Source organism: Coenobita brevimanus, chromosome 99 (genome assembly GCF_032717465.1).
Source record: "Coenobita brevimanus isolate Jiangsu-jjx chromosome 99, ASM3271746v2, whole genome shotgun sequence".
Lineage (NCBI taxonomy): Eukaryota > Metazoa > Arthropoda > Malacostraca > Decapoda > Coenobitidae > Coenobita > Coenobita brevimanus.
Genome location: NC_137052.1, coordinates 16,073,951 through 16,096,164, shown reverse-complemented (window position 1 = coordinate 16,096,164; position 22,214 = coordinate 16,073,951). Strand labels below are relative to the sequence as shown.

Below are 22,214 nucleotides of genomic sequence, written 5' to 3'. Positions count from 1 at the left end.
TGCCCATGCTTGGAAAAGGGAGCGAAAGAGTTGAATTTTCAGTCTTAAATGAGAAAACTGCACGTCCTCCAAGGCTAGACTGCCACGGGAGAATAAAGTGGAGGGTCAGTCCGATTAGCAATAAGGAAGTTGTGTCACAACTTCCAGCTCCCACACCACGAGAATGGCTAAAAATAGAATCGTAATGCAGTTTCAGAACTAACAATAAGTCTAATTATTATGAATACAGATACAAAGCAGAAATAAATACGTTTACAGACGGGGAAAACGTACTTCTTCCGTCATAACATGTTCATCTTTCTCTATCATTTTACCTTGTTAAATTCGCAATATATATTGCTGTCTCGTAAACAGGGTGGTTGTTTGTGTTTTGCAAGGGAGGAAAAAGATTGTATTTTCTGTTTGGGTTGAGATAATGGGTGTAACTATGTGTGGTTAGGCATGGCCACGAGTGAAAAAATCGTACATCCACTCATCACGATAGCAGCTGGTGAACTGACAGATGATACATGAGAGGGTGAAGTCAAGGTCAGTCTCATGTCCCAGATTTTCGTTCACTTCCCGAAAGCTTTCACAGTTTTCTACAAGTTGTATTGCATCAAACGATCCAAACCAATACAGCAAAGCTGAGCAAATAGGTAAAGATACCAAGACAAAAATGTATTTTTCTCTTATTACAAGTCTTTAACGAACAAACAAAAAAGGCAATATTCCGACGCCGATCATGGGTAATCATATAAATCAGGTTAACTGGTTACAAGGCTTTATTTAATACTTTAATTGCTTACAAGTACATACCAGAACAGTAAATACTTAACTTACAAAAACAGTACTGTAGAAAAGCAGTACAGTAAGAGTTTAACGAACAAACAAAAAGGCAATATTCCGACGCCGATCATGGCTAATCATATAATTCGGGTTAACTGGTTACAAGGCTGTATTTAATGATTTAACTTTATTTAAGTGCTTACAAGTACAGTACATACGAGAACAGTAAATATTTAACTTACAAATACTGTACAGTAGTGTGGAAAAAACGAACAAATAAAAAAGGCAATATTCTGACTCCTATCAGGTAAACTGGTTATATGACTTTATTTCTTGCTTTAACGTTATTTAATAGTACGTTAAGTTGCACATAAACTTACCAGAACAGTACAGTACTGTAAATATTTAACTTACAAATACTGTGCTACTGTACTCGGGAATGTCTCACTCACTGAATAATTTCCCGCCTAGATCGTCACGTAATCAAAACAAACCGCGCGCTGCGGTGACGTTCGAGGATTTGATCTTTCAAAGGCCTCTCCTGCGTTAATTTGTAGTTTTCATAATGGTTTTTTAATCTTACGTTGTCTTATATGTATCCCAGCCCTTATCGTGTATAATTGCGAGCACGTTCCGTGAGATCGTGTTCCGTGCGAGTTACCTGTATATATATATATATATATATATATATATATATATATATATCTATCTATATATATATATATCAGTAACCTCTCAAATAACGCAAGGGTTAGGTTCCTGGAGAGGTCGCGTTTGTTAAAAACGTGTTTTTTAAACATGATTTTCCCATAAGAAACAATGGTAATATTGGGGATTACGTTCCCGGACTCTGGGAAACTCTACCCATTTGGGAAGTTATGCTAACAATATTAATTTGAAGGAAAATCCACGTAAAAAACAAAAACAGTATATCTGGGGAGAAATAAACAACATCTGAGCCCTAGCTGGGCCGAAGCATTGTTTATTTCTCCCCAAATACATAGCGTTTTCGTTTTTTAAGTGGATTTTCTTTCAATTCTGCTTCATTCACGGCACTGTGAAAGTTCCTCAACATTATTAATGTATTAGTAGGGATGGGTATGTTATGATGTGGCAGGGGTAAACCAGCTCTGCTGTCGGGCCCTGCTGCGGATGTCACTGATTGCATTGCGCAGTTGACCCTTGTGCGGTGTGGTGTGGTGAGGATCTGTCCGTTCTCCCCTTTGGGGCTAAGATGTGAATGAATGTGTTTAAATGGATGAGTAAATGGAGAGTGTGTCGTCCTGTCTCGGCTACCTCCCTTTCCTTGGGGGAAGCAGCCTAGGTATATAGATAGATAGATAGGTCATAAACACACTACAGTAAGAGCAACATTTTCATTACAGTAAGTAGGTCACAAACAATAACAACACAGCCTCACTCCATCAATGCATCACTCGTCGTCTGCTGCTGTCCCTCCTCACCCCGCTACCCTACCTCCCGCCGCTCCCCACCCTAAATTTGTTGTCCCTCCTCGCTCTGCTGTCCTTCCTCTTCCTCTGACTCCCGTGCTACTGGTGATGAAGATAACTCCCTTAAGTTTTCTGTCTTCTTCATAAAGAACTGCTCTATCTTGGTCTGAGTGGTTTTCTTCTTTCTGTTCTGCAGCATCAAGTTGTAACAATATAGATCTGCCATCACTTTCCTGGCCAAATTTTGTCCAAAAATGAGCCAAATTGCTCAGAATGGGGCCAAACTTCATTTTCGAATATTATAGTTTGAATAAAACCAGTTTAAGCAACAGGCAAATAAAAAATTGTATTTATGCATAAACTGCCACACACGATCTATCAGCTCAGGACTGTCCAAGGCGCGCGCGGCTAATTTGAAACCATCACGCACATGTAAAGTCGCGTTAAATCGAGAAACCCTAGTTAGTTAAACATATCTCCTTAAATATTTGCTTGTGTTAAAACGAAAACGCATTTTTTAAACACGTTTAAATGAAAGGGAGGCGGAGGAAAGGTTTAGGAAGTGGAGAGATGGTATGGGGCAAAAGGGTTTAAGGGTAAATGCAGATAAAACAAAAGTGATGATATCTAGGGTTGGTGGTGGTACTGTCAAAGACGAGGGAGAGTGGCCATGTGCAGTTTGCCACAAGGGCGTGGGAAGTAATTCCATCTTGTGCGGTGTGTGTGATAAATGGGTGCATAAGAGATGTAGTGGTATCAGAGGTAGACTGCGAGATAATGCTGATTTTATGTGTACGGCGTGCCGGGGTGAGCAGGTGGAGATCGTCAGACGTGAAAGAATTGAACTTGCTGGTGAATCTCTTGAGTGTGTGGAAGAGTTTTGTTATTTAGGAGACATGTTGTGTGCTGGAGGTGGGGCTGGAGCTAGCTCTGTGGCTAGGGTGAGAAGTGGTTGGAAGAAGTTCAGGGAGCTCTTGCCTCTCCTGACATTGAGGGGGCTCTCCCTACGTGCTAAGGGGTCTTTGTATGCAGCGTGTGTTAGGAGTGTAATGCTGTATGGCAGTGAGACCTGGGCAGTGAAGGAGGAAGACATTCGCCGGCTCAGACGTACAGAAACGACAATGATTAGGTGGATGTGCAGTGCGTCCCTGCGTCCAAGGCCTGGAGGGGCTGGGTTTACAATGGAAGAGTTGAGAGGTAGGATGGGACTGGAGTGTATTGGTGTTGTGATGAGGAGAGGTAGATTGAGGTGGTTTGGACATGTGGAGAGGATGGGGGATGATAGTTGGGTGAGGAAGGTGAGAAGTGTTAATATTGGGGGTGGGGTTATGAGGGGTAGACCGAGAAAGACATGGGACGAGGTCATTAAGTGTGACCTTAGGGTTAAGGGACTGAACAGGGAGGCTGCAATGGATCGTGCAGCATGGAGAGCCGCCATTAGGTGACCAAGGCCGACACATGCAAGCATGTTGGAGCCTTTAAAAACGAAAATGAAAACGAAAACGAAACGTTAGTTGAGAGGTTACTGTATATATGTATGTGGCACACACCCACAGATGACAGTGAACAGGTATTACACTGTGCAAAGACACTGAAAAGTTATCATTTATGTGAACTGTTCGTAAATGGCGCAGCGACTGGTCGTACGGAAAGATATAACATCACTTGTGTAGAGCTACTCTCAATGGAAGGTGTTGCACGACAGTGAATAATATCTCTTGTTTTTCAGCTGAGACACTAGAGCTCATACTGGACTTTCTGTGTGTCAGTGCTTGCCACAATGGAGAAGAAGGTTTGTCTTCTGAGAAGTGGCAGAAGGTTCTCTTCGAGGAGGAGAAGCAGCTGAGCAATGCTTCAAGTGGGGAGGACTGGGACGATGTCCAACGCCATTCCCATCAGGAGGCTTTTTCCCCGACCCCTACCACCAGGGGAGCAGATACCACCACCAGTGTCTAGACCAACAGCCCAGCCATTGTCTTCATTTGGACGACAGGCATCGCCTTTGCTCGGACCTCTCGCTCCAGCAGCCATTGTGGTCTCTCTACCTCTAGCCTCCAGTTCCCCCTTGGCTGAGCCCATGTCACTGGTAGCAGGGCCTAGTTACGTGACACTGGCACCCGCACGCGGCGCTACTGGTGGAGGATGTGACCGTGTCGTCGTCCCCTGCCTGGTCGACAAGGGCGCTGGCTCTGACAGCATTCATCCCCCCCCACGTTTTGTAGCAGCAAGAGGAAGCCTCGTCATTGTCGGAGCCATCACCACCTTGACAAGGCCGGCGTGGTCCACGGCCTGGCTATGGGGGGCGGCCAAGGGGTGGCCGAGGAGGCAGAAGGGTGTCAGTAGGCCGACCCACTGCCACCACTCCAGAGGGTATTGCTGCAGAGGATCCAGGGTGGAGCAGTGGCCCATTCACACCAGCTAATGGGACCTTCACAGGATCCTCAGGAATGAGGGAAGATCTGCCAACAACTCCTCTCCAGTTCTTCCAGCTGTTTTTCACCAGGGAGTTGTTGACGTATTTTACCTGTGAGACCAACAGCTACGTGTTATTCCTGGGGACTGTGTTGGACGCATGGTTCATCTGTAATGAAAAGGAGGTGGCCAAGTTCCTGGGGCTCTACTTCTTCATGGGGGTGGTCAATATGCCGACCATCAGGCATTAATGGAGGAGATCCCATCTCCATAACCACCCCATTTTCCAGTAAGTGATGAGTGGGAGGTGTTTCAGGGCCATCCTGAAACACTTCCACGTCTTCAACTCACTATACCCCAGGACAATCGCAATCGGCTCATCAGGGTTCACACGGTGATGGAGTACCTCCTTCAGGGGTTCCAGGACACCTACCTACCCGAGAAGTACCTCAGCCTGGACGAGGGCTCACTGACGTGGAAGGGGCGCCTCAACTTCCGCGTCTACAACCCTATGAAGCCCTTGAAGTACTCCATCAAGTTTTATATCCTGTCTGAGGCTTCCTTGGGGTACATCTGGAACTTTGAGGTGTATACAGGGCAGAAGAAGGCACTGGAGACCACCATTTGGGGCCTCATAGAACCGCTGAAGGACCAGGGATACAAAGTTTACATGGACAACTATTATAACTCTGTATCCCTGTGCAAACGCCTCTTCAGTGCAAGAACCTATGTGTGTGGGACCCTATGCCTGGCAAGAGGAGCACCAAAGCAGCTGCAGGTCATCACCAGGGCCAAAAGCCTGCCAGTGGGGGGCATGGCAGCAATGCACAAGGACAAAGTGATGGTGCTGCTGTGGAAGGACAAGCGCATCATCAACATGGTCTCCACCTTCCACTGCACAAGCACCGTCCAAAAGAAGGTTTGAGGGAAGACCAGGGGTCCTGACAGGAGGACAGCCTATGTCCAGAAGACAGTGCACAAGCCCATCATGGTGGAGGACTACAACCGACAAATGGGTGGGGTGGACCACTTCGACCAGATGGTCCAGTATTACCTCATCCAGCGGCGGACCGTGAAATGGACCAAGAAGATCACCTATTTCATCCAGATGGCCATTATCAACGCGTTCAACCTGTATAAGAAGTGCTTTTGCAGGTCAGCCAGTCTGCTGGAATTTGTGGAGGAGGCCATAGCACGGGCCAAACAGGGTAGTACTCCCGAGGGGAATGGGAATGCTGGTGACAGGGAGAGCTGGAGCTCCTGTTTCACTAGCTATCTAACCATCCCCCTTTGCTGACCTTTTCAGTGTGACAGTAACATGGAGAGTAGACCAGCATACTCTCCCAAACACTTCCTCTAACTATCTTATGCACTACACCACAAGCACCTTACATTTCACACAATGTATGCCACTACATTACAGGGGTTGGCGCCAGCAAGGGCAAGCGGCCAGAACACTTTGCCCCCACTACCTAGTGGCGGACTTCTGGGGGGAGGCGTGGAGGGGGTTCCACCGGCATAGATCGTGGGTCCAGGGCGAGATGGGGATCGGGCCTGTGCTAGAGAGTACAGGGCATTGCGGTTCCCAGGCTGCCGCTTCCGCCCAACAGAGAGGGGCCCGAACCTGGGAGTAGCGCCCCAGGAGGCTGCCCTATCAGTGGGTGTATAATGGCGGGATAGTTGCAGTGCCAAGGCGCGCTTGGAGGGTGTCCCTGCAGCTGTCCTGGCAGGGTCCCCCGAGGCCACTGCCACAGCCACTGGTAAGCTGGTGGGCTAGGGGTCCCAGATCCATTGCCTGGACCTGGGACTGTGCAGTGAGTGGGACCTGTGCTATGTCTATCCCCCTTTATTAATACTGAAGATGACAAAACAAAATAGGTTTCAAAGCAACCCTGAGGACAGTAAAACACCCATGGGGATGAGGGTGGGTTAATGGAATGTGGGAAGTTTGAGGGGAAGAGCAGGGGAAGTCGTTGAGGCATTCTGTAGGAGGTGGGTGGATGTGGCGTGTTTGCAGGAAGTCCAGTACAGGGGTGGATCAGCCAGAAAGATTGTTGGGAAGGACTGTTGCTATAAGTTGTTTTGGCAGGGGGGGACAGACGGATATGGAGGTGTTGGTGTGATGGTTGCAGAGAAATGGGTGGAATATGTTATGAATGTTTTGAGAGTAAGCGATAGGATATTGGTAGTGAAAATTCTGTTGGGTAGAAAGATAGCTGCGATTATATCGGCATATGTTCCACAGGCAGAATTGGATGAAGCAGAGAAAGATAGATTTTGGGATGATTTAATACGTGTAGTGGGTGGTATGCGGGATGATGAGATAGTGATTTTGGGAGGGGACTTAAATGCTCATGTAGGTGATGCAGCACAAGGTTATGAAGGAGTGCATGGGGGATGTGCGTATGGTCTACGGAATGCAGAAGGGGAAAGGATACTCAAATTTGGGGAGGCAACGGACATGATTGTGTGCAACACATATTTTAGGAAAAGAGACAGTAGGTTAATTATGTATGAGTCTGGGGGAAATAGCAGTCAGACAGATTATTTTCTGGTTAGGAGGGCTGATAGGAGGTTAGTGAGGGATGTTAAAGTTATAGGAAGTGAGGAGTGTGTGCAGCAGCACAAACTATTGATTTGTGATATGGTGCTTAAAGAACATGTGATGAAAAAGAGGACTTATGTACCTAGGAGGAAAATATGGAAGCTGAAAAACCAAGTAGTAAGGGATGCCTTCTATAGCGAGATGAGGAGAGTGGTGGCTGAACAGGGAGCTGTAGACAGAGGCGTTAATGAACAATACAGAGCCCTCAAGAACAATTTCTTGAGAGTTACTGATGTAACATGCGGTTGGACAAGAGGACCACCACGACATAAAGTAACTTGGTGGTGGGATGAGGGTGTAGAAGCTGCAGTTAAGGTGAAAAGAAGGCTTATCCGGGAATGGAAGAAGGGTGGTAGCAAAGAGGAATATTTGGCTGCCAAGCGTAGGGCTAGAAGAGAACTATACAGGGCGAAGTCTGAGTCACAGAGACTATTACATGATAACCTAAATCATGGGGAAAGGAAAAATATGATATTTAGGGTGGCAGGTCAAGTGAAGAGGGATAATCGGGATATTATAGGTGAGCAGTGTGTGAAGAATGATGAAGGAAGGGTAGTGGTGAACAGTGAGGATATTAAAGATGCATGGAGAGAGCATTATAACCGGTTGTTGAATGAGGAGTTTGACTGGGACAAGGAAGGTTTGGAGCAAGCAGATCCAGTGTTTGGCCCTTGGCCTTTGATTGATACTGCTATTGTGAGTGAGGCAATAGGCAGGATGAGGGTGGGGAAGGCAGCAGGTGTGTCTGGGTTGACTGCCGAAATATTGAAGGCCTCAGGCGATATAGGGGTGAGTTTAGTCACTGACCTAATAAATAGGATTATTTATGAGTGTGTTGTCCCAGATGATTGGCTGAAGAGTGTAATTGTAAATGAGTATAAAGGGAAGGGTGATGCCCTGGAAAGAGGAAATTATAGAGGTATAAAGCTTTTAGATCAGATAATGAAGGTAATGGAGAGAGTTTTAGAAGGTATGATTACAGAAAGTGAATATTGATGAGATGCAGTTTGGGTATATGCCAGGTAGGAGGACCACTGATGTTATATTCATTGTTCGTCAGCTTCAGGAAAAATATATTCGTAGGAGAAGGGATCTTTATTTTGTTTTTGTTGATTTGGAAAAGGCCTTTGACAGAGTCCTTAGAGAGGTGGTGAAGTGGGCAAGAGAAAGCTTGGCTACGAGGAGTGGCTGGTTAGGGTGGTTATGACTATGTACGTGGGTGCTCACACCCAGGTAAGAGTGAATGGAGATTTGAGTGATGAGTTTTCCGTGAATGTTGGTGTGCGTCAGGGGTCAGTCTTGAGTCCCATGTTGTTTATCATGGTACTTGAAGCCCTTTCACGTGACTTTAGAAACAGACTCCCGTGGGAGTTGTTGTATGCTGATGATTTGGTGTTGACTGCAGAGAACGAAAGGGAGGCGGAGGAAAAGTTTAGGAAGTGGAGAGATGGTTTGGGGCACAAGGGTTTAAGAGTAAATGAACATAAAACAAAAGTGATGATATCTAGGGTTGGTGGCGGTACTGTCAAAGACGAGGGAGAGTGGCCATGTGCAGTTTGCCACAAGGGCGTGGGAAGTAATTCCATCTTGCGCGGTATTTGTGATAAATGGGTGCATAAGAGATGTAGTGGTATCAGAGGTAGACTGCGAGATAATGCTGATTTTATGTGTACGGCGTGTCGGGGTAAGCAGGTGGAGATTGTCAGACGTGAAAGGATTGAACTTGCTGGTGAATCTCTTGAGTGTGTGGAAGAGTTTTGTTATTTGGGAGACATATTGTGTGCTGGAGGTGGGGCTGGAGCTAGCTCTGTGGCTAGGGTGAGAAGTGGTTGGAAGAAGTTCAGGGAGTTTTTGCCTCTCATGACATTGAGAGGACTCTCCCTACGTGCAAAGGGGTCTTTGTATGCAGCATGTGTTAGGAGTGTAATGCTGTATGATAGTAAGACCTGGGCAGTGAAGAAGGAAGATATTCGCCGGCTCAGACGTACAGAAATGACAACGATTAGGTGGATGTGCAGTGCGTCCCTGCGTCCAAGGCCTGGAGGGGTTGGGTTTACGATGGAAGAGTTGAGAGGTAGGATGGGACTGGAGTGTATTGGTGCTGTGATGAGGAGAGGTAGATTGAGATGGTTTGGACATGTGGAGAGGATGGGGGATGATAATTGGGTGAGGAAGGTGAGAAGTGTTAATATTGGGGGTGGGGTTACGAGGGGTAGACCGAGAAAGACATGGGACGAGGTCATTAAGTGTGACCTCAGGGTTAAGGGACTGAACAGGGAGGCTGCAACGGATCGTGCAGCGTGGACAGCCACCATTAGGTGACCAAGGCCGACACATGCAAGCATGTTGGAGCCTTTAAAAAAACAAAACGAAAACGAAACGATAGTTGACAAGTTTCTCCACTTTGATGAAGCAGAGTGGCCCGCATCAGGGCACGTCATCCACCATACCCCTGACCTTCCAAGCCGACGGCCAGCAGGACCTCTGGGACTTGCAGCACCTGCAGCAGCACCAGCATAGGTGCCAGCACCATCGTCTCCTGGGCCGGCATCAGTACAGGTGCCAATACCACCATCTCCAGGAAAAGGACCAGCACAGGAGGCAATGCCACCACTGCCTGCAGGACCAGCACGGGTGCCGAGACGACCATCTTCAGCAGTTCCTGGTCTGTCGGGAGAACCTGCTGCTGCTGCCATGCCCAGCCCTGCAGCTGCAACTCCAGGATGACAGGACCAGGGAAGAGCAGGAGGACATCCAACCAAGCGTCGGAGAGTCATCAACGACAGAGTGCGGCTGGATCACACATTGGGCCATCAACGGGAGAGGATCCCCAACCGGAGGAGGCTCTGGTGTGCCCTGTGTGCCCTGGTGAAGATGAGAAGGGACACAAGTCACATGTGTCCTGTTTGTGATGTGCCGCTTTGCGTGGGTGATTGCTTCAAACGGTACCACACTGAGCGAAGTATTCACTAGTGAGGCGTACACACACGCACACACCACATAACTCCTCATCTTCAAATCCCACAAGGTCCTGCAAGCAGCTCAACACCCCTGGAGGAAGTGAGTTTTCCAAATTTTGTTGCTTTGTATAATGACCTATTATCAATACTCATATACTTTTCACAAAAATAACCATTTTCTACTACATATTACACATATGACAGAAAGTACAGCTACATTAGCAGTAACTAGAAAAAAGAGTAGTGTTCATGTAGAGTACATTATAACAGTATAAAAACAACCCTTGGAGATATTAGTCTGTACATTAAAAAAAAAAAAAAAAAAAAAAAAAAAAAAAAAAAAGGGGGGGGGCCTTTAGGAGTATAGTCTTCAGGCAAAGAGGTGGGAAGACTGTCTTTTTTTTTTTTTTTTTTTCCCGCTTGCGGTAAAACTCAGTAGTGATTGGAAAAGTAGTCTAGCTTTGTCATCCTATTACTCAAAAACTATTGGACATATCGACTTCCTGTAAGAACCATGATAAAGATCAGTGAATTATACATATGTTCATTACCAATATATAAGCCTTTGGGAGCATATTTTGTAGGAAAAGGAGGGGGATCAGCGTGTGTTTTATTTCTTGCTTTCGGTAAAAGTAGCCAGCGCTCAGAGGAGTAATCTCACTTTGTTGGTCAATTACTCGAAAACTACTGGACGTATCGACTTCCTGTACAAACCATAATAAAGAGCAGTAAATTCTACATATTTACAGGACATAACAATGTAATATCTCGGATAAAAAGTTGTTACGTAGACGGGAATATAGCATTTGCTGTGCACGCACGATAAAAGTGCAGCACGGCCGTGAGTACCCACAAGTTTTTTGCGATTTACTTGGAAAATACGAGGCCTATCAAAAAATGGTGGTTACCATGGGAAAACTCATTAAATTCTACACAATATTATTAAATAAAAACAGGGTGTGCAAGAAAAGTTTTGCAGTGGAGCTCCCTGAACAAAAATCATTTTTAAAAAAAATGTTTTTCAGTTTTTGGCTATTTCCTCGAAAACTAAAAATTGTATCATAAGCGGACAATGTTCTTTTGAAAGCTGATGAAATTCTCTATCAAAACTTCTAACAACATTTTTCTGCATGATGGAAAGCATTCGAATTGTGATGTTGGGAAGCGAGATTGACGTTGCAAAACATTTATTCACGGTGGCCTAATGTAGTTTTATTCATTTTTTTTTTTTTTTAATTATTATTTTTATTTTTTTTTGCTTATTAGCTAGAACAAACATTGACGAATAAGATGATGTAGGTTTCATGGCAGTATACTGTATTGAGGTTTGGGTGGCGAAAATAAGGCGAAAATGTGTGTTTTTAGCGGCGTATGGACAGGCTTACCGGGTGGCCAGTCAAGTAAAATCGTGTGCCGCGAAACTTACTGAAACTTATGCGTGCACGAGAGGGTTAATACAATTACCCCCCAAATGGATTAGTTTACCTTAACTGATGTAAAATTTAATTTCAAACAATTGTGCATAGGTGAAAAATTTCTGTTTGAACAACCGTTTGTGAGTTATGAGCTTGAAACAGATATATTGATAATCTGCAGAAAATCATAAGATATTATGGAAGATGGCTCTAAAAGCCTAATTAGCTGTACATCTGAAATGTCCATCACATAATTCCATTTAGTTGAAGGGCTGAAACACCTAAAAATCACCTTGATATTTTGTCCCTCGACTTAGGCCCCAAAGTAAACTATATTAACTGAATGTCTAAAAAACTTAGGTTCTCACTTTGAAGCTTGTATATAATATAATAAAGTTACCCCCTAAATGGAACAGGGAATGTAAGAGGTGAGAATGATCAGGTGAAAGAGAGAGAGAGATTGTCCAGGTGCTTGAGGGTGCGAAAGTGGATGTATGTGGAATAACTGAAACAAAATGGAGAGGAGAAAGTGTGAGAGAATGGGAGTATGGATAGAGTATATGTGCAGGAGTAGGTGAGCATGAGAGGGCAAAAGAGGGAGTATGTATAGTTGTGAGTAAAAGATGGAAGAAGAGCGTAAGACAGTATGGATCCCTTGGGTCAAGGATTGTGTGGGTAAGACTGAAAGTTGGACTACAAATGTGGGCGATTGTGTATGTGTATGCGCCAACGCAAGATCGTGCTAGCAGAGTGAGAGAAGAGTTCTGGACAAATGTGGAAGTGTGCATGGAAATTTTGGAAGGAATGAGAGAGTGTTTTTGATCGGTGATATGAATGGTAAAGTATGGAATGTGAAGGTGGATGGAATAGTTGGTGAGTGGGGTGTGCCTGCTGAGATAGATGAGAATGGCAGTGCATTAGTGGACATTTGTCCTGGGAGAGGGTTGATGATAGCCAATACCCTCTTCAAGCATAAAATGATCCACAGGTATACATGGCGAGTGATGAGAAGGGTGGGTGGTGAACTGAATGAAAGGAAGGCAATGATTGATTATGTGTGTGTGGATGAAAGGATGCGAGGATGTGTAATGGATACAAGAGCTTATAGAGGATGGGGGAGTGGACTTTCTGACCACTACTTGGTGGTTGCCAGAATTAAGATCCAAGTAAGATGGAGAAATAGAAGAAGGGAAAAACGAGAGGAAGGAGTAGTTGCAAGGAGAGTGGAAAGGTTACAAGAGGATGAGAAAAAGGCAGAGTATAAGAGAGAAGTGGAGGAACGATTGGGCAAATATGAATTGGAAGAGATGGGGGACGTGGAAGGTGTGTGCAGCATATTTACAGAAGAAATATGTGCAGCATGTGATGTGTGTGGAAGGAAGAGAAGAAGAAGGGGGGTGCAAGGAACAGCGTGGTGGACTGAAGAGGTGAAACAGGCTGTGGCACAAAAGAAGAAAGTATACAATGAATGGATGAGAAATAGGGGCGTGGAAGAAGTTGAGAGGCGGAAGAGAGAGTTATACGTAGAAAGAAGGAGAGAGGTGAAAAGATTAGTAAGAGAGAGTAAGAAGAGAGTGGATGAGGAATTTGGAAGGAATTTGAGTGTAAAGTGGAGGGACTGTAAGAAAATGTTCTGGAAAGAGGTGAAGAGAGTAAGACAGGGTGGAAGTGAGGTTAGTAAGGGAGTGAAAGATAAAAATGGTAGATTACTAGTGGAGAAGGGAGAAAAAGTGAGCAGATAGAGAGAACACTTTAAGGAACTGTTGAACATACAGGATGGAAGTAATGCGAGTATAAGTGGCTGGGGAATGGCTGGGAGAAGGAGGGAGGTGAGAAGACAGGAAGAAATCAGTAGGATAGAAGTTGTGGAAGCAATGAAGAAAGTTATATTGGGGAAAGCCCCAGGAATTGATGGAGTGTGTGGTGAAATGGCTGAAGCATGGGGGAGAGATAGTAGCAGAATGGATGTGGAAGATGTGCAGATTGGCCTGGGAGGAAGGTAGAGTCCCAGAGGATTGGAAGTCAGGTATAATTATTACCTTGTACAAAGGAAAAGGGGAAAAAGAAGTGTGTGGTAATCATAGGGGCATTTGTCTTCTTAGTATAATAGGAAAAGTGTGTGGTAGGATACTTATTGACAGAGTTAGAGAAAGAACAGAGGAATTAGCAGGAGAAGAAGAGGGAGGCTTTAGGAAGGGAAGAGGGTGTGTAGATCAGATATTCATTCTTAGATCTTTAGTGGAAAAGTTTCTAGAGAAGGGAAAGAAGTTGTATGCGGCTTTCATGGATTTGGAGAAAGCATATGACAGGGTGGATAGACAAGGATTGTGGAAAGTATTAAGAATATATGGAGTAGACAGGATGTTGCTGAATGCTGTGAAGAGTATGTATGATTGTGCTAAGGCTGCAGTGCGTGTGGATGGTGAACTAAGTGAAATTTTCTCTTTGAAGGTTGGGTTGAAACAGGGATGTGTCATCTTTCCATGGTTGTTCAATCTGTACATGGATGGGGTAATAAAAGAGGTACAAGGTAGGGTAGTGGATGTTGGAGTGGCCCTGGTGAGAGAGGATAGTGTTTAGAAACTCCCTGTACTGTTGTTTGTAGATGATACTGTGTTGTTGAGTGAAGACGAAGGGGAGCTGCAAGGCTTGGTGGATGAGTTTGGGAGAGTGTGTATGAAACAGAATCTAAAGGTGAATGTAGGGAAGAGTAAAGTGATGGTCTTTGAGAGAGGTGAAGTCAGTGAATGTACAGCGGGGCTGGATGGTAAGGAATTGGAAAATGTGAGTACGTTTAAGTAGTTGGTTAGTGTGATGAGTAAGGATGGAGGTTTGGAGGGTGAAGTGCTTGAAAGGGTACAGCAGGGAAGAAAGGTTGCTGGTTCCTTGAAAGCAGTGATAAGAAGCAGGGAAGTGAGCATGGAAGTGAAAAAGTTGCTACATGACAGTATTGTGATACCAGCTCTAATGTATGGAAGTGAAGCTTGGACGTTGTTGGAAGGACACAAGTCAAGAGTGAGAGCAGTGGAAATAAGTTATTTAAGAGGAGCCTGTGGAGTCACATGGAGAGAGAGGCTGACGAATGAGGATATAAAGGCGTTGTGGTGTGGATGTGGATGTGATAGGATGCGTTATGAGGAACACACTGAGGTGGTTTGGCCACGTGGAGAAGATGGAGGGTGAAAGACTGACGAAGAAAGTGTATGTGAGTGAGGTGGAGGGGGGAAGAGGGAGGGGAGGCCGAGGATGAGATGGAGGGATGGGGTGGAGAGGTATATGAGAGAGGGGGATGTGAGTTGGGAGCAGGGCAGTGAAATGGTGGGGGACAGGGCGACGTGGAGGCGATTTGTTTGTGGGCACCTCAAACAGGATAGAGGCGTCTGGCAATAAATAGATAGACCCCCAAAATGTACTGAGCTTACCTTACCCGATGTAAAAGTTGATTTTAAACAACTTTGCATACCTATAACTTTTCTGTAGAATCAAACGTTTGTGAGTTATATGCTTAAAACCTATATACTGATTATTTGCAGAAAATCAGGCAATGTATATATATATATACACAGGTTATCCCTTAATTCACGCGAACTTTTTTCACGCGATTTCGGTTATCCACGAATTTTTCGTACAATAATTAAAACAAAATTATAGTATTCAAATAAGTAATTTCAATATACAGGAGAAATAAATAAAGTATAAAAAATGCCTACCTGCTGCCCGTGTGCACACATATATGTATGTATGTGTGTGTGGGAGCCGAATGGTCGAACCATGCATGACTTGCAAATCGTTATTTGTGGCTTATTTTTCTGCCTTCCAGTAATTGCTTGCCTTGTCTGTCAACATGGGGCATAAGCGTAGTGGTAGTGATGCATGTGGTAACACACCAAAACTGACTTGTAAAGTGATGTTGCTGACAGAGAAAGTTAAAGTGTTGGACAAACTTCAGGGAGGAATGTCGGCGACAATTCTCTGTCAGGACGATTCCGTCATTTATTTACATACCAGTTTATTTAGCAAGTACAGTACACTAGTTTTTTACTTATATGAGTTATACAATCCCCCTGAAAATTAGTTATTAAAGTATTAATTAAGCCTGTGGAGTCACGTGGAGAGACAGGCTGACGAATGAGGATGTAAAGGAGCGTTGTGTTGTGGATGTGGATGTGATAGGAAGCGTTATGAGGAACACACTGAGGTGGTTTGGCCATGTGGAGAGGATGGAGGGTGAAAGACTGACGAAGAGAGTGTATGTGAGTGAGGTGGAGGGGGGAAGAGGGAGGGGGAGGCCGAGGATGAGATGGAGGGATGGGGTGGAGAGGTATATGAGAGAGGGGGGTGTGAGTTGGGAGCAGGGCAGTGAAATGGCGGGGGACAGGGCGACTTGGAGGCGTTGTTTGTGGCCACCCCAAACGGGATTGAGGCGTCTGGTAATAGATAGATAGAAGTATATTAATAGAATGACGGGGAATTGTCCATGTTTTGACAGTGAATTGACTTGATGGTGAATTGTCTCAGAACCGTATGTTTGGGGTAAGTCAACTGTTCATAATAAAGAAGGAGAACGTAGCATACGGGAGAAGGGCTGGTGCACCAAACTGCTAAAGAGTGTCCACCTACACCTGTGAATTGTCTTGTAACCGCATGTTTGGGGTGAACGAGTCAACTGTTCATACAATAAAGAAGGCAGAATGTAGCATACAGGAGGCAGTGAGGGCTAGTGCACCAGACTGCTGAAGTGTCTCCACCTACGCCTGTGCTTGTCAGGTTTCAGTTTTAAATTTGTTACATTTTTGTTGTTTTTAATACTTTATGCTAGTTTATAAGGTGTATGTAGTGCATAAACAGTATTATTCAGATGTAATATACGTACAGACATGCGTAATTATGTGCACACAAGGGCAGAATATATATGCGAATTTACCACATATGCGAAGGGTCTGGGAACCTAACCCTTGCGTGAATTAAGGGCTTACCTGTATATGTATATATATATTTTTAACGTGTCCGACTCTGGGCATAGGCTTCACAGCCTGTTATGAAGGCCCAGCAGCCCTCCTACATACCATACACCTCTACATGTCACCACTTCAGTGCTAACACCCACCGTCCATATTGAATACATGCTAGGGCTGTCTCATACAGGACTGGTGTATTGATATTAGCGGGGGTATTTTTACGACATGTCGGCAGGTCTTCTGGTAGATCAGTAGAGCCTGATTTAATGAAATTCAAATCCTTAAACTGTTCCCAGCCCCAGCGGGGATTTAAACCTGGGTCCAGCAGGACTGCAGGCCACCTCTCTACCAATTGAGTCACCACCTCTCCCATAAAGGATGGCCTCCAAAAACCTATTTAGCTGTACATCTGAGATGTCCAACACATGATTCAATATAGCTGAAGGTCTGAACTACCTGAAAATCACCATGATATTTAGTCCCTCAATTTGGGCCCGCTGGGTGGTAACCATATAACCAAACCATACGTGTTCCCTACGTGTCAACAAGTGGGTTGGTGGAGGGTTAGTGCCCCTCCCCGTAAAACAACTAACTCAAAGTCAAATGGCCACCCCTTATGGGATTATGGCATCTGGCAATAGATAGAGAGATAGAATTTGGGCCCTAAAAGTCCTCTGGCTCATGGACTACAGGTTCAGTCCTTTCATGCCTGGCAATCTCCACATGCTCTCCCCAACACACTGCATACATGAAATCAGTATTATCTCGCAGTCTACTTCTAATACCACTGTATCTCTTATGCATCCACTTATCACAAACATTGCACAAGAAGGAATTACTTCCCATGGCCTTGTGGCAAATCGCACATGGCCACTCTACCTTTTTTTTGACTGTTCAGTAAGACCTCACTATAAAGGACAAATTGGGGCCCAAGCCATTCCGAAAAAAGCGAAATTCCAAAAAAATCGACATCTGGACTTCCCCCTGCTAACCCAGACTTTTTCCGATATGTCAGACATTAGTCCAGTTCACACCAACAGTTTTTAAATTGTTTTTACTACCACTGCAGTACTGAATTGTACTATACCTTCACTACAATAATCAAATGGTATAATATATATTATAATACTGTACTGTACACTGATAAACATGTCTTTTATTTACCTTATTGTGATGAACATAGCTGAAGAGGTCAGGCAGTCCAGACTGCTTCTGGCTTTATCGGACTTTTCTGATACATTGGAATTTAGTCCGGTAGCTCCTCGATTCCAATAAAGGCGAATTCCGGTCTACTGAAGTCCATTATATTGAAGTTTCACTGTACTACTCCCAACCCTAGATACCATCACTTCTGTTTTATATGCATTTACTCTTAAGCCCTTGTGTCCTGTACCATCCCCCTGTTTCGTAAATCTCTCCTCAGTCTCCCTTTCATTCTCTGCAATCAACACTAAATTATCAGCATACAAAAGTTCCCATGGGAGTCCATTTCTGAAGTCGTGCTCTGGTACGGCCTGTGGACCCTCCAAAGAAATGCTGACTGTGGCAGTTTGGACCTGCAGATTGAGAGGTCCACAGGCAGTGCTTCTTTGGTTTTCCCTGGAATGATTATTGCTTCCATGGCCGTGAGCCATGAGTGTGCTTTGTGCATTACGGAGGTTATTCTCTCGGGCATGAAGGCATACATTCCCTTCTCATATTCTCTGACTAATGCAAGAAAGCCTTGGTTTAACCATGCATGTTCTACTGTTGTCCGCAACAGGGAGAGGGCCTATAAAAGGTACCCAAGCCAACCCACCCCTGAATCACATCTTGTTTATGTTTCTGCCCGGAATCATGCTAAGTCTGTTATTCGCTCTTCTAAAAATAATTTCATCTGTACTAAATGCCCTCAACTCTCCAACTCGAATTCTTTCCGCTCCTTCTGGCACCTTGCCAAAAACGTTTCTAACAACTTTACCTCACCATCCTTCCCTCCTCTTTTCTACTCTGATGGCTCTGTAGCTATTTACTCTACTGATAAAGCAGACCTCTTTGCTCAGACTTTCTCCTCCAATTCCACTTCAGATGATTCCAGTGCTGTTCCTCCCTCTCTTTCCCCCTCAGACTTCCTCATGGTTGACATTAAAATTTCTTCAGCTGATGTATTTTCTGCTATCACTGGCCCTAATACTAACAAGACATATGGGCCTGAAGGAGTCCTTCCTGTTGTTCTCAAGAACTGTGCTTCTGTACTTACACCCTGCCTAGGTAAACTCTTTACCTTTGTCTGTCAACTTGTACCTTTCCTTCTTGCTGGAAGTTTGCTCTCATTCAGCCAGTCCCAAAGAAGGGTGACCATTCCCAACCCTCTTACTATTGTCCAACTGCTTTAACATCCTGTGTCTCAAAAGGTTTTGAGTCAATTCTTAACAGAATTTTTTTTAAAGCATCTTCCCTATCACAACCTTCTTTCTGATCGTCAGTATAGGTTCCATCAGGGACGCTCCATTAGTGATCTTCTCACCTACCTTTCAGACTCCTGGTCATCCTCGTTTCGGGACTTTGGCAAAAGCTCTGCCATTGCACTTGACATCTCAAAGGATTTCGATCGAGTCTGGCATAAATCTTTAAATTCCAAACTGCCCTCTTACGGTTTCTATCCTTCTATCTGTGCCTTCGTCTCTAGCTTCCTTTCTGGTCATTCTATAGCCGCTGTTGTAGATGGTCATCGTTCTTCTCCTAGATCCATCAACAGTGGTGTTCCTCAGGGCTCTGTCCTATCACCAACTCTCTTCCTTTTATTCACCAATGACCTTCTAAGCTGTACATCTAACCCTATCCACTTGTACGCTGATGATTCCACCCTTCACCTTTCCATTTGGTTCCTGCAATGTCCATCTCAGCAGTTACTTCAACAAACAAGGGATGAGGTTATGGCACACCAAATGTCTGATTTGGCTCATATCTCTGACCGGGGTAAAAATAATCTTGTTCTTTTTAAAGGATCAAAAACTCAGTTTTTACACCTATCAACTCAACACAATCTTCCACACAAGTACCCACTAATGTTTAATAATGTCCAGTTCAATCCTGCATCATCTTTGAACAAGCTTGGGGTTTTCATTCACTCGGGACTTACCTTGGAAAGATCATGTTGCATCTCTTGTAAAATCTGCTTCCAAGAGATTAGGTGTGCTAAGCTGACTCCATGCCTTCTTTACCCCTGCACAACTGTTGACTTTATACACGGGTTTTATTCACCCCTGTGTAGAGTACAACTCTCATGTATGGGGAGGCTCCCCACATACAAGTCTGCTCAACAGGGTGGAGTCAAAGGCTTCTCATCTCATTAACTCTCCTCCTCTTACTGGAGGGGTTCATAACCTGGGGTCCATGGACCCCTTGGGGGTCCATAGATGGGCTTCAGGGGGTCCGTGAAGGTCAGAATAATTGAGAACAATTTAGCGATATTGCTTGATCCCATTTGGCATCATTGGCTGAAAAAAAAAAAAAAAAAAAAAAAAAAAAAAAAAAAAAAATAGTCTTGAAGAATTCTGGTGTTCGTTGACACAAGCCTACCCTTGTCTGGGAAAGCGGGCTACGGGTGTTCTGATTACGTTTGCTACTACATACCTTTGAGAGTCACGGTTTTCAGCGCTTGTTTCTATCAAAAAGAAAAGTCGAAATCAACTGGATGTCAACGATGACATGCGTGTTGCCTTGTTAAAGACCACTCCACAATTTAGTCTCCTTATTCAAACCAAACAACAACCCTCTCATTGAAATGAACTTCCGAGCTAAATTAAAGTTTTATTTTGTTTAATCTGCACAAGTTGGATGTATTTCGTTCTTTCATCAAGTGGCCATTAGTTTTTGCATGAAACAGAGTGAGAAACAAAATTCTTGTAAAGACTGTTTTGTACTTTGTGTATGTCATACAGTGCGTGTAGTAGTTTTCAGTAAAAGAAAGTATTTTAGTTGCATGCAAAATGCTGTGTTTATGCGCCTATGTGCATTTTTGTAGGGAAGGGGTTCACAGCTTTCACCAGATTCTCGAAAGGGTCCATGACTCAGAAAAGGTTAAGAACCACTGTCTTACTGGCTCCCTTCAATCTCTGTCTCTTTGCTACACTGTTGCATCTTTATTACTGGCTCCCTTCAATCTCTGTCTCTTTGCTGCACTGTTGCATCTTTATCTCTTTTCTAATGCTACTTCAATGGTCACTGCTCCTCTGAACTGTCTGCTTGCATCCCTCCACCTCTACGACGCGTGTGTAGCACCCGTCTAGCAACAAACTCTCATCCCTTTTCCGTCCAACTCTCTGATGCAAGAGTTAACCATTACTCCCAGTCCTTCATTGATGCAACAGGTCAACTCTGGAACTGGCTCCCTCTATCTGTATTTCCTACTTCCTATGATCTCCAGTCTTTCAAACGCAGTGTGTCCAGGCATCTCAAAATGAATGGATCTTGAATTTGGCTCTCCTTTGTATTGTTTTTGTTTTTTCTTGGAAGGAATGGGTTGTGGGCTCCTGGCCTTTGGTTCATTCTTTCTTACATTAAAAAAAAATAAAAATAAAAAACAAGGGGCTCAAGACTCACCCCTGATGCACACAAACATTCATGGAAAAATCCTCACTCAGAACTCCATTCACCCTTGCCTGGGTGCGAGCACCCACATACATGGCCATAACCACCCTAACCAGTCAGTTCCTCATTCCCAAGCTTTCTCATTGCCCACTTCACCACCTCTCTAAAGACTCTGTCAAAGGTCTTCTCCAAATCAACAAAAATAAAGTACAGTTCCCTTTTCTTTCCTACATATTTTTCCAAAAGCTGTAGAAGAATGGCCATGGCATCAATGGTCCCTTTGCCTGGCACAAACCCGAACTGCATCTCATCAATATTCACTCTCTCTCTAATCATATTTTCTAGAACTCTCTCCATTACCTTCATTATCTGATCCACAAGCTTTGCCTCTATAATTTCCTCTTTCCAGGGCATCACTCTTTCCCTTGTACATTATTTACGATTACACTCCAGCCAATCATCTGAGATAACACATCATCATCATCATCCGGACCTCCTTTCCCACCCAAGGGCAAGGCGAGAAGTAGCTATGTCCAGACAGCCCAATTTTGCCCAATCCAATGGGCCACGCTTCCATTCATTCATCATTCATGCCCCAGGAATCCTGGCTCTATCGGATACGCCAAAAACATTCAACACATTCTGTAGCTTCAGATAAACGTATCTGATTGGGTCAATCCGGACACCTCCATGTTAAAAAGGGGTGCCAAAATCCCTGTTTGAGATAACACACACATATAAAATCATATTTATCAAATCAGTGACTAACCCCAATCGTATACCTCCTGAGGTTTTCAACATTTCAGCAGTCAACCCAGACACACCTGTTGCCTTCCCCACCTGCATCCTGCCCTGCTCACAGTAGCAGTGTCAATCAAAGACCAAATGCCAAACACCGGATATGCTGGCTTCAAACCTTTCCTGTCTCAGTTAAACTCCCCACTAAACATCTGGCTGCACTTCAAATGATCCATCCATCAAGCCTGTAAAGATCTAATTCTGAGGGAAAGTTGGGTTTATTACTCAAATAATGCCACTACTGGGTTGGCAGCTGTTCACTCACCTTAATCATC

The 22,214-nt window shown here is 44.4% G+C and overlaps 1 protein-coding gene across 1 annotated transcript in view; it reads right to left on the bottom strand.

The window, feature by feature from the left end:
- The window catches only part of aux (cyclin-G-associated kinase), a 462,562-nt gene that overhangs the window by 205,139 nt on the left and 235,209 nt on the right, over positions 1 to 22,214 (bottom strand). The gene's annotated exons all lie outside the window — the stretch shown is intronic.